Genomic DNA, 13540 nt, shown 5'->3' with positions numbered 1-13540 from the left:
TAGTGAACCCGCAACCTATAAAGGTGCCATGACTAGTTCTGACTCAAAGCTATGGCTTGAGGCCATGCAATCCGAGATGGACTCCATGTATGAGAACAACGTATGAGATCTTGTTGACTTACCTGCTAAGGTTCGTCCCCTTCAATGCAAATGGCTTTACAAGATAAAGCATTTTGTGGAAGGTCAACACGATATCTATAAAGCACGACTAGTTGCTAAAGGTTTCACCCAAGTGCCAGGTCTGCACTACGATGAAATTTTTGCACCCGTAGTCATGCTGCATTCCATTCGGATTATCTTAGCGATTGCCGCTTTTCATGACTATGAAATTTGGCAGATGGATGTGAAAACCGCCTTCTTAAACGGCTTTTTGGAGGAAGAGTTGTACATGGTACAACCCGAAGGTTTCATCGATCCACAAAATCCTAAGAAAGTGTGCAAGCTTAAGCGTTCCATCTATGGACTTAAGCAAGCATCTCGGAATTGGAATCATCGCTTCGACCAAGTGATTAAAGAAAATGGATTTACTCGATCGGTCGAGGAACCATGTCTTTATATCAAGTCGAGTGGGAGCAAGATTGTCTTCTTAATATTCTATGTCGATGACATACTCCTGATTGGGAATGACATACCTCTCTTAACTTCGGTGAAAGTATGGTTGAAGAACCATTTCCAGATGAAAGATCTGGGTGAGGCACAAAGAATTTTGGGCATCCGTATCTATCAAGATAGATCACGTCAGATGTTATCTCTCGATCAGAGTCTTACATAGACAAAGTCCTAGAGAGATTCAAAGCATGACTAACCAAAAAGGGGTTCCTTCCTATGGCTCCGGGGGTGCATTTGAGCAAGTCTCGGCACCGAGACACCGGAAGAGAAAGAGCGCATGACACGGATTCCTTATGCCTCGGCTATAGGATCAATCATGTATGCCATGATATGCACACGTCCGGACGTGGCATATGCATTGAGTATGACAAGTCGATTCCAACAGCATCCAGGTGAATCACATTGGTTGGCTGTCAAGAACATTCTTAAGTACCTACGGAGGACTAAAGATTGGGCATTGACTTATGGAGGTCCTCAAAAGCTATGCGCAACCGGTTACGCAGATGCTAGCTTCCAAACGGATCGAGATGACTCGAAGTCTCGATCTGGATTCGTTTTTACTCTTAATGGCGCTGCATGATCACTGGAAGAGTTCCAAACAAAGTGTTACAACAGATTCTACGACTGAGTCCGAGTACTATGCCGCGTACGAAGGCGCAAAGGAAGCGATATGGATGCGTCAATTCTTACAAGGACTATCTGTAGTGCCTAGTTCGAATGCCCCGATCACCATCTATTGCGACAATAGAGGTGCCATCTTCCAAGCTAAGGAGCTAAAGTCTAGCAACAAGTCTAGACATGTACAACGGAAAGCTCATCTAATCCGAGATTACGTGGAGCAAAAGGAAGTAGTGATAGAAAAGATTGCTACAGATGATAACATAGCAGATCCTCTCACTAAACCATTACGACAAGATAAGCATGAAGGGCACGTTAATTCCATGGGAATTAAACGTGTTCCTAAGTTGTAGTACTCTTTTATGGATTAGATTCATTCTCTTTTGTACTCTATACGACATCATCATTTTGATATTTATATATTTTGTTTTTCATGTGGATTTGTACGACAATTTTGAACACCACAAAGTGAACTGAACAAACATTATATTTTTAGTCCTTAATTGCCCACATGAGCTGATAACTCTGGCAATTATTTTGTGGCGTTGGTTGATGGTGGGTTCAACGAGTCATAAGTCAACCGGTTGACTGACCAATCACAGAGGCGACTTATACGGATATTTCGTAGGACACAATTGTGACATCGACGTGGAGTCCTAAATGTTTTATAACATTCGGTGCCCGGTCGTGGATAGGACCTCCATGGTGATCCTAAGAGTCGATTCTTTTGACTATCGACTGTCTCTTGAGACTAAGGCAGATTTTGGGTGACTTTGGTTTCTTTCTCACGGTCATCCGTAACAGGGGGCCAAGTGGATTTTTTCTGGGTCATTTCATGCTGTGCTTAGATCGGAAGGAGTCGAGTTGAAGGAAATATTCAGCCTTTATCAGGTACTCGATATTTCTCAGGGCCACTCGAGGAGCTGTAACTGAAATGCATGGCCATGCTCGGATACGGATTCGTTTTATCAGTTAAGTTACTCTCTAGTCGGGGAAACCACTCTTGATCCAGATCGATTGTGAAACACGACCTTTGCGGATCCGGATCTGCAAATTGTTTTACATTGAGTGGGAGAAATTTTAAATGAATATGAGAATCAGTTATCGCACATACACTTGTACGGACAAGTGGGAGTTTGTTGGAGCTGTGTCCTTCAGTGAGTGCGGATAACGTCATTGCACGTACACTTGTACGGACAAGTGGGAGCTTGTTGGGGCTGGTGTCCTTTACAGTTAGTGCAAGGACTTATAAATCTCTAAAAGGATCAAAGGGCATACTTTTGGTATTATTATCAGTTGATCCACGTTTATCAATAACGGTTGGCTTGCTAGATAAGTTTGACGTTATTGTCATACAGATGGCGGTGATCAACTGGTCCCTAAAAGTCACACCTATAGGATACGTTTGAGAGATGTGACAGTATGAAAATACAGTCATGTTGATGCCAAATTTGACTAACCAGTTAGTCGGAGTTATTGACTAGTAATTAGTCAAACGCGATGTTGAGACAATTATTTAATACGGATTAAATAATAATGGCTAAGACGAATTAAGCAGTTAATTCGTAAATTGAATATAAACGATTTATATTTGATTAATGTATATTGAATTAATTATACAATATTGTCTTTGTTGGACATGTATTAATATTTCAACTAATCTGTGTTATTAGTCGATGTATTAATAACCGATAACCGATGACAGTTTATAATAAAACCCGTCATATACATTTTAGCGGAATTGATCGGACCACAAGTTAAAACTGAGGAGAAAGTGGAAAGCCCACTCCCTCCTCTCATGACCCGCGGACCGAGACAACAAAAGGAGAGGCTCCCTCTCCTTTTGACCTAAGCAATTCATTTGTCTCAGAAATTAGGGTTTCGGAGCATTCTTCTCTGAAATTTCTAGATCTCACATCGAATAACCTCACAATAGCTCTCTCGATATTGCAAGTCAACTAGAGAGCATTTCTAGCACAAGGGCATAGTCTCAGACGGTCTTGGGTGCAACGATTAAGAGGAAATCTCTGTTGATTTCTGTTCTTTACGCCGCACATCAAAGGACCCGAGGTTGATTCTTAATCTTTATCGTTTTCTATTGTATTTATGTTTTATGACGATAATCGCATGTTAAATTTACGTTATAGTCCTAAATTTAAAGGGTCTTATACGGATATTACCCTACAACCATATCCCATCAAATGAAATATCTCAAACAAGCTAAGCATAATGATTTTAAAACCCGAAACAACATGGGCAATGGAATAATGCAAGAACATGGATGAGATTTACACGACGGCGTAGCATGAAAAACTTGAAATGAACCTTTAAGCTCTTGCATGATCTTTCGACTTATGGACTCTCACGGTGCACTAAAACTCTTTTTTTATGTGAAAGGACAATTATGTGAATGATCACTCAACTATCCTCGACTTATAACAATGTGCCCGCAATCTAATATGGTAATCAATCAAAACTAGTAAGCCAAAACAATCAAATGCAAGTATGATAAAGAAGCCAAATGAGTAGGAAGAAGGCAATATGTAATGGGTAAGAAGAGGGAACAAATGAATTATGTATTGTGGAGCTAATGTCAAGCTAGCAACAATCAAATGTAAGGATGCTCAATCCCAATTCTAACCCAAATTTGCAATTTAATCATAAGAAAACTCTCCAAAAGAATATGAATAATGTATGAGAGTTTCTCACATCTTTTTTTTCTTCTCTTTTTTTTCATTTCAATGCATACTTCTTTTTTCATTTTCATGCTTCTTCTCATTCATTCATTCTTTTTCATCATTTCATTCTCTTTTTTTTCATTTCAATTCTTCAATTTTTTCATTTTTCATTTTTCCTCCTTTTTCTTTGAGCATTAAGACCAAGCTCACATGATTTCCCAAACTTTGAAACAAATCCCAATTGAGCACCCATGCAAAAACAAACAAAGCTACTAGCTCAACAAGATAGGCAAAGTTATAATGTAGCCAGGGAAAATTGTTTGTGAAAGGGGTCAAGAAGGCAATTATATCATGTAAATGGCTCCAAAATGCTATAACAAATGAATGCATGCTTACAAAGAAATGATATGAGAACCATACTTGTGCGCATTGATGAAACACGCATCATAAGGAGACCTACACTCACCTAAGAGAGACCGGATATGGTTACGTCGGTCTAAAGCGGTTCTACCTTACCATTTTGTAGTTTGCCAAAAGTCAAGATCAAGCCTATTTGGTTCATTTTTCATCTCCCACCTACTATATCAAGACATCCCCATGTAGCAATATCCATCATAAAAGAACAAATCATTAGCTTAAGCAATCATTAGGATATGCAAGAGGGTATAAGTAGGACAAGCAAAGAATTAGAAGCAAAAATTTACACAATTTTTTCAAAAATTCTCACTAAATCGATACTAACTAAATGCAAACTAACTAATATGCAAATGCAATCTCCTCCCAAGCTAAACACAACATTGTCCTCAATGTGCCAACAATTAAATTACCCAACGAAACCATAAAAATGGCTCAAAGCACATAAACAAGAAGGACAAGAGGTCATATTTAATGGGTTGCAAGACATAAACTAAAATGCAAATTAAAGAAAACTTACTAGACTAGCGAGCCTCCCCCCAAGCTAGCATGTATTCGGGGGACTCTTCCATTCATCAAAAATTCAAGAAAAGGGCAAAAAATTGAAAATTTGAAGAAAGAATGATGTTTGCAAGTGATTAGGCAATTTTTTTTTAATTTTTTTTTTTTTTTTTTCGGAAACAGTTGCGTCCCCGATTGGGGTTGACCACATCTGACCGAATTTGACTTTTTCCGCATTTCTTTCAGCTCCTCCGTTTGTTGAAAGTTACGACCCCGAACGGGGTTGCATGTATGGGAAAGCATGAATTTTCTCCTTTAAGCCTCATTTTCTTCATTGTTCACCTATAAATCACAAAACATGTGAACCCCCGCGATAAAGCGGAAAATATAAGTTATAAATTCAAGCGGAAATTAGGAAATTTTCAAAACTTTTAAAATTTAAGGCGCGGGTTCATTAAAACATAAAACACCAGTAAAGAAAGCGGAAATAAAATTGAATTATACAAACGTGATAGTCAAGGTGAGAGAAAATATATCCCTCGAATGGCAATACAATAAAAGGTGAGTCTAAGCAATCCTAATAAACCAACTACTAGTCCAAGGTGCTCGCTAGCTCACACGTCTAAACCCCACAAATGCATCTTCACAAACCTGTCATTCATGTAAACATGAAAGCCACAGTCAGTGGGGAGTAACTCAAGGTTCTCCCAGCCACAATATGTCGAAACGAACATAACAAAGAACATAAACAAACAATCATATTAGATAAGACATGGGTGAATCGGATTATAACCAAACATGGGATCATACATGTTTAAACCAACAAGAATAAAAGAAATGATGGAGTAAACAAGTGAGGCATAAGCAACAATAAATAAATGGAAAAGAAAGACAAGGAAATGAGAACCACGACCACTTAGCCACGAGCACGTATTTCAAGGAGACATGACCAAAGTAACCATCCAAATAATGCAAGACATTTATTACTCTTAGACTATAATTTCCCCGGGTAGGACTACGATAATGATACGGTCCTAGTCTAAATCTGCAGATTCTCGGGTGTACATCCCGATTCGACGTGTGCCAGCACAGCACGCACCCAAGACTCGACTACTAAGGAGACCGAGTACCCAATTCGCCAGAACAGCACGGAAGTGGCGGAAAGACTAAGATAAGACTCACTTGCCAGAAGAGCACAAGTGACCAAAAGCCGTACTTGCCAGAACAGCACAAGTAGACCAAAACCGTACTTGCCAGAACAGCACAAGTAGGTCAAACCCGTGCTTGCGTAACAAAGACAAGCAGGGCAAAAATGTATGTCAAGCATATACGATGGTAATATGGCATTTCTACAAGAATACGACTCTTACAAGTAATTATTTATAATAACCTTTTCATGCTTGTAACATATAAATAAACATTTCATTTCATAATTATACATGCCGGTTAAATAGAATAAACAAGTACAACAAACAAGTACATGAGACGGGATTATTAATGTCTCACTCATACTTATGGCTTGCATCTCACCATAAGTACGGATGGGAACATCGGTCCCGACGATCATATCGCAACTAGAGGGCTATGGCTCACCCCTAGTGTCCGATAGGACCAAGGTTCTCACAACCGGACAATGCAAGACATTATCAAGAATAGGACTCTTACCAGTACTATTTATAATAATTATTTCATACTTGTTTTATTTTAATAAATGTTTCATTTCATAAATATACATGCCAGTGAAGTAAAATATAATAAGTGATAATGAGTATTTTACGTCATGAAAAATACGGGTTAAAATGTAATCAACAACAAATGGGTCACTTACAATTCTATACCATCCAATAGGATTGGCCCAATGACGAAAGTATGTGCAAGTCCAATTACCAAAACACAACAAAATATGGCCCAATAACATAATATATAAACCAGTCCAATTAAATAAACATTACAACATTCGACATTACTGATATACCACTTAAATATTCACTTCATCAATTAGAAAGAGCATATAGACACTGAAACTAAAACTTGGTTAATCAGCAAATACTCAAACCATCGAATCTTTAAATGAATAGGGGACGAGAAGCAGAGTAAATTGTAGGTATTCGAAAATAACAAACATCGAAGCAAACTGATCAAATAATTCAAAATCAAAACAAAAACACCATAAAAGAAATAGAACCCATACTAAGACAACAGTTGAGACAAGAAAAAGTCGGAAATTCTCATCGACAATACGACCCAAATCAACCACTTACACACACCACCTTAGCCACCCACGATGTACCGGCGGTCCACCGAAACACTATTACGCTACCGCCAACAAGCCTAAAAAAGGGTCACGACAACTGTGCTGAGCACAGCATGTCGAGCACTTGACACGAGATTTCAAAGTATACCCAGGACGAACTTATCATGGAACGAGGCGAGCACAAAAACAGTCTCGAATGCCTACTATACCCGTCCCAAAATAGACATCCCCCCGGCTAAGTGAGTCATATACAGAACTCAAGCAGATAGAACTCAAAACAGAATACGGAGCTCAAAAACAGTCCACACCCAGCTTGCATTTTGCCCTCACAAGCACTCTACCATGGCTGACCAAATGCCCTGCAATCAGCCCCCAAAGCCCCGTGTAAAACATCCCAAAACAACGTGAACAATCCATTAACAACCCCGAGTAAATCAACCCCCACACAGTCCACGAGCGACTCGCACAAAGAGTCTCAAAAAAGATCCATTCCAAACACCAATTTGAGACTAAATTACCATACAAGTGAGAAAAATGTAAAGAATTAAACTTTATCAAACCAGAGCATGAAAACGACATGTAAGACGGAAATTTCGACATTTTTGTCGAGTAACCTATCACCGTTACCTCATTGCACTTTAAAAAAAGCATGCTCCCGGTCCACAGCTACTCTGAGTTGTCCCAACTAACATCCAAACGCAGGAACAAAGGAAAAAGGTAGGAAACTCGAGCCCAATGTAAGACGACCGACGAGAAACAGAGGGCAAGATGGTGTCTTTCTTACATGTAAAGAAGGAGAATGAGGAGGGGAGGCTAATGGTACAAAAATAATGGAGTTTGGTTGAGAAATGGAGGAGGGATCTATGGTTGAAGGTGCGTAAAAATGGAGTTTACGGAGCTCGTATATTGTTGTTATTCTTTTGCTTGTGTCAAAAGAAAGAAAGAGGAAGAAAGTGTGGGGGTGGGGCGTGGAACAACAACGACAAAAACATAATAATAATAATAATAATAATAATAATAATAATAATAATAATAATAATAATAATAATAATAATAATAATAATAATAATAATAATAATAATAATAATAATAATAATAATAATAATAATAATAATAATAATAATAATAATAATAATAATAATAATAATAATAATAATAATAATAATAATAATAATAATAATAATAATAATAATAATAATAATAATAATAATAATAATAATAATAATAATAATAATAATAATAATAATAATAATAATAATAATAATAATAATAATAATAATAATAATAATAATAATAATAATAATAATAATAATAATAATAATAATAATAATAATAATAATAATAATAATAATAATAATAATAATAATAATAATAATAATAATAATAATAATAATAATAATAATAATATATTTAAAGGTAGAGTGTGGGGTGGATAGGGGTGTGTGTGTCGATTTTGGTTGGTCCGAGTTTACTCAAGATTATCTTGAAATGTGACGGTCTAAAGTTAGACGGAACTTATGACGGAAATTATTATCATTACGGTCTTTATTACTGTCCGACCAAAAATATGTATATAAATTCTTATATAAATTATGCCTCAACAATATAATTTAATAATACGTATTTTTATAAAAATGAGCTTTTATATAATACGTTCATAAAAATCGTGTTTGACATAAAATTAATTAAATTGGATAATTTAAAAATATATAATAAAGTGATTATACGGTTTAATAAATTTTAAAGTCAAAAATGGGAAATTCGCGGGTGTTACAATCACCCCATCTTTTAAAAAGTTTCGTCCTCGAAACTTGAAAGTAGAAATGAAAGGTTATAAAAATAAAACTGGAACTTTCGGAATCGGTAACCAAAACATTAAAAGGTCATTTATCGTAAGAATTAAAATTCTTTCAAAAGCTTCAAATAAAATTTTTTGACGGAACCAAATCGAAAGGCAAATCATTTGTATAAATCAAAATCAAAGCACTTTCAAAAACATTAACGGAGAGTTTTTCAAAAGTGTAAGTCTATTCATGGAACGAAATTGCTCTTGTCGTGCACACAAGAATGCTAACTTTCCAAGTCGAAGACAAAATTAAAACAAAATCGATTCGCCGACAAGCGTAGAACAAGTTATCAAACGTCTCCAATAACGAGTTCTAACATCCGGTCAACATTAAAAATTAAAAGAAAAGATAATCTACTCAAATTTTCTTTTGCAAAAGCCAAAATGGAGGTAAGGGTTTCACTTTTAAACTAAAAATGGAGTCAAATTTTTGTAAATATAACATTAAACTTTCACCAGGAAATCATAAACAGGTCAAAGTTAACCGAAATTGGATAAAATTTAAAGAAATCTCGGGTTTAACAATTTAAATCATGATAGAGAAGTCTATACTCAAGGAATGAATAGGGAATTAAATCAAATTTTCATTTTCAAACCTTTAAAATGGGTAAGGTTTTGCCAAAGTATCATAAACTTTTAACAACGAATCAAAACTGGTAGCTTGAAAGTTTAGAAGTTGTACCAAAAAGGAAGGTAACTTAGATAGCATAGAAACAAAGTACGTTAAGATAGTTTAAACTTAACTCATCAAAAGAGCTATGATAAATTTTCATATGGCAAGGGTTGAAGTCGAATTTATGAGGGTGTAAAAGGTAGAGCTTTAAAGGTTACCAGCATTAAACTTAAAAGAGTAGTATGATTGAAGCAAGGAAAAGAGGTATGAACGGTAACGCTTATGGTCAAAGAAGAAAGGGAATTAGACGACAAGGGATCGCCAGATACTCAAACCTCAAACAACAACATCATCCTAAACGACTCCGAAAACTTTCTAACAACAGAACTCATAACCACAACACTCCCAAGGAATATTCTTTCGAATCCGATATCCTATAGAACTTACTTACCATCGAGTTCCTAAGAGACAAGGTCTTAGTTGTAACAACGCTTCACCATCTCAAAGTTCCTAAAACCATAAACTGAAACTATATTCTTTAACTTAACAATTGGTGTCAACCAAACCATTATCCTTTCTAGTTACTAAAACAAGTATTAAGACTACCCAACAATGTAGTTTACTCTCACTCTCATACCATACCTCAAGTAGTAATCAATATCACTCACTTAAACCAACTAATAATCCCACCATTAGTTTTCCTCATATGGTTATACACATTATCAAACTCTCATGTCCAAAGTGATTATGGAAGCCAATCAAACACTCGACTTACTTAGTCAAATCTATACCCTCAAATCCACCATTCAATTTCATCCACCTTAGGTCAAGTACTAAGCACTAGTATCTCAAACATAAACAACGAAGCCAAGTTCTATGACCTTAGTAACCAATGCAACTCACACTTGACACACAAAATCCACCAATCAAATATGCTCACTTTATCAAGGATCTAGGTATAAGAACCATCAAGTATGTCTCATCACACTACCTAAGCCTTTCCAGCATCAAATCCTCTCAAAACCAGGTTTAAGGGTCAAACACAACAATCTCCTCAAAAGTCAAAACTTCCAACCAAGGTCAACATTCCTCAAAAGAAAGAGTACTATAAAAAGGCGTTAAGGGAGGATTAGCAAGGAACAAAGAACGAGTTAGGGAATACAAGAGTGACTTACAAGGAAAAGGAAAGAGGATTTAGAAGAAGGAATAAGCATTAAGAAGTAAAGAACAGGGCAAGGTACACAAAGAATGAGAAACATATTCGAGGAAGCAGAAGCATTTTTCAAAGGTTGAAAAATCTTCAATCCTCAGCAATAGGCACCAAATCTTGATCTTCACGTAGAGAGGCTCACGGTCATTGATCCAAGAACACAACAATTATTAAATGACAATCAACAAACATGTTAGAACCTAACAAAGAGCAAACACACTACAGACTACCACCTTAGGTCCTTAAGTCTACCCATCTCTCATTCATTATTCAAGGTCAAATTCAAGTTTAAATTTGGGGTACACGTGTGTGCGTCGGGAGCAACATAGGCTCTGATACCAACTGTGAACTCCCGCGATAAAGCGGAAAATATAAGTTATAAATTCAAGCGGAAATTAGGAAATTTTCAAAACTTTTAAAATTTAAGGCGCGGGTTCATTAAAACATAAAACACCAGTAAAGAAAGCGGAAATAAAATTCAATTATACAAACGTGATAGTCAAGGTGAGAGAAAATATATCCCTCGAATGGCAATACAATAAAAGGTGAGTCTAAGCAATCCTAATAAACCAACTACTAGTCCAAGGTGCTCGCTAGCTCACACGTCTAAACCCCACAAATGCATCTTCACAAACCTGTCATTCATGTAAACATGAAAGCCACAGTCAGTGGGGAGTAACTCAAGGTTCTCCCAGCCACAATATGTCGAAATGAACATAACAAAGAACATAAACAAACAATCATATTAGATAAGACATGGGTGAATCGGATTATAACCAAACATGGGATCATACATGTTTAAACCAACAAGAATAAAAGAAATGATGGAGTAAACAAGTGAGGCATAAGCAACAATAAATAAATGGAAAAGAAAGACAAGGAAACAGACACGACCACTTAGCCACGAGCACGTATTTCAAGGAGACATGACCAAAGTAACCATCCAAATAATGCAAGACATTTATTACTCTTAGACTATAATTTCCCCGGGTAGGACTACGATAATGATACGGTCCTAGTCTAAATCTGCAGATTCTCGGGTGTACATCCCGATTCGACGTGTGCCAGCACAGCACGCACCCAAGACTCGACTACTAAGGAGACCGAGTACCCCAATCGCCAGAACAGCACGGAAGTGGCGGAAAGACTAAGATAAGACTCACTTGCGATCAAAGACAAGTGGCCAAAAGCCGTACTTGCGTAACAAAGACAAGTAGACCAAAACCGTACTTGCGGAACAAAGACAAGTAGGTCAAACCTGTGCTTGCCAGAACAGCACAAGCAGGGCAAAAATGTATGTCAAGCATATACGATGGTAATATGGCATTTCTACAAGAATACGACTCTTACAAGTAATTATTTATAATAACCTTTTCATGCTTGTAACATATAAATAAACATTTCATTTCATAATTATACATGCCGGTTAAATAGAATAAACAAGTACAACAAACAAGTACATGAGACGGGATTATTAATGTCGCACTCATACTTATGGCTTGCATCTCACCATAAGTACGGATGGGAACATCGGTCCCGACGATCATATCGCAACTAGAGGGCCTATGGCTCACCCCTAGTGTCCGATAGGACCAAGGTTCTCACAACCGGACAATGCAAGACATTATCAAGAATAGGACTCTTACCAGTACTATTTATAATAATTATTTCATACTTGTTTTATTTTAATAAATGTTTCATTTCATAAATATACATGCCAGTGAAGTAAAATATAATAAGTGATAATGAGTATTTTACGTCATGAAAAATACGGGTTAAAATGTAATCAACAACAAATGGGTCACTTACAATTCTATACCATCCAATAGGATTGGCCCAATGACGAAAGTATGTGCAAGTCCAATTACCAAAACACAACAAAATATGGCCCAATAACATAATATATAAACCAGTCCAATTAAATAAACATTACAACATTCGACATTACTGATATACCACTTAAATATTCACTTCATCAATTAGAAAGAGCATATAGACACTGAAACTAAAACTTGGTTAATCAGCAAATACTCAAACCATCGAATCTTTAAATGAATAGGGGACGAGAAGCAGAGTAAATTGTAGGTATTCGAAAACAACAAACATCGAAGCAAACTGATCAAAATTCAAAATCAAAACAAAAACACCATAAAAGAAATAGAACCTATACTAAGACAACAGTTGAGACAAGAAAAAGTCGGAAATTCTCATCGACAATACGACCCAAATCAACCACTTACACACACCACCTTAGCCACCCACGACGCGCCCGCGGTCCGAAACACTATTACGCGGCGCCAACGGCCTAAAAAAGGGTCACGACAACTGTGCTGAGCACAGCATGTCGAGCACTTGACACGAGATTTCAAAGTATACCCAGGACGAACTTATCATGGAACGAGGCGAGCACAAAAACAGTCTCGAATGCCTACTATACCCGTCCCAAAATAGACATCCCCCCGGCTAAGTGAGTCATATACTGTAACTCAGCGAGATAGAACTCAAAAGAATACGGAGCTCAAAAACAGTCCACACCCTGCTTGCATTTTGCCCTCACAAGCACTCTACCATGGCTGACCAAATGCCCTGCAATCAGCCCCCAAAGCCCCGTGTAAAACATTCCAAAACAACGTGAACAATCCATTAACAACCCCGAGTAAATCAACCCCCACACAGTCCACGAGCGACTCGCACAAAGAGTCTCAAAACAGTCCATTCCAAACACCAATTTGAGACGGTAATTACCATACAAGTGAGAAAAATGTAAAGAATTAAACTTTATCAAACCAGAGCATGA

The sequence above is a fragment of the Silene latifolia genome, chromosome 5, assembly GCF_048544455.1.
Source record: "Silene latifolia isolate original U9 population chromosome 5, ASM4854445v1, whole genome shotgun sequence".
Lineage (NCBI taxonomy): Eukaryota > Viridiplantae > Streptophyta > Magnoliopsida > Caryophyllales > Caryophyllaceae > Silene > Silene latifolia.
Note: the sequence above shows the minus strand (reverse complement) of the source record.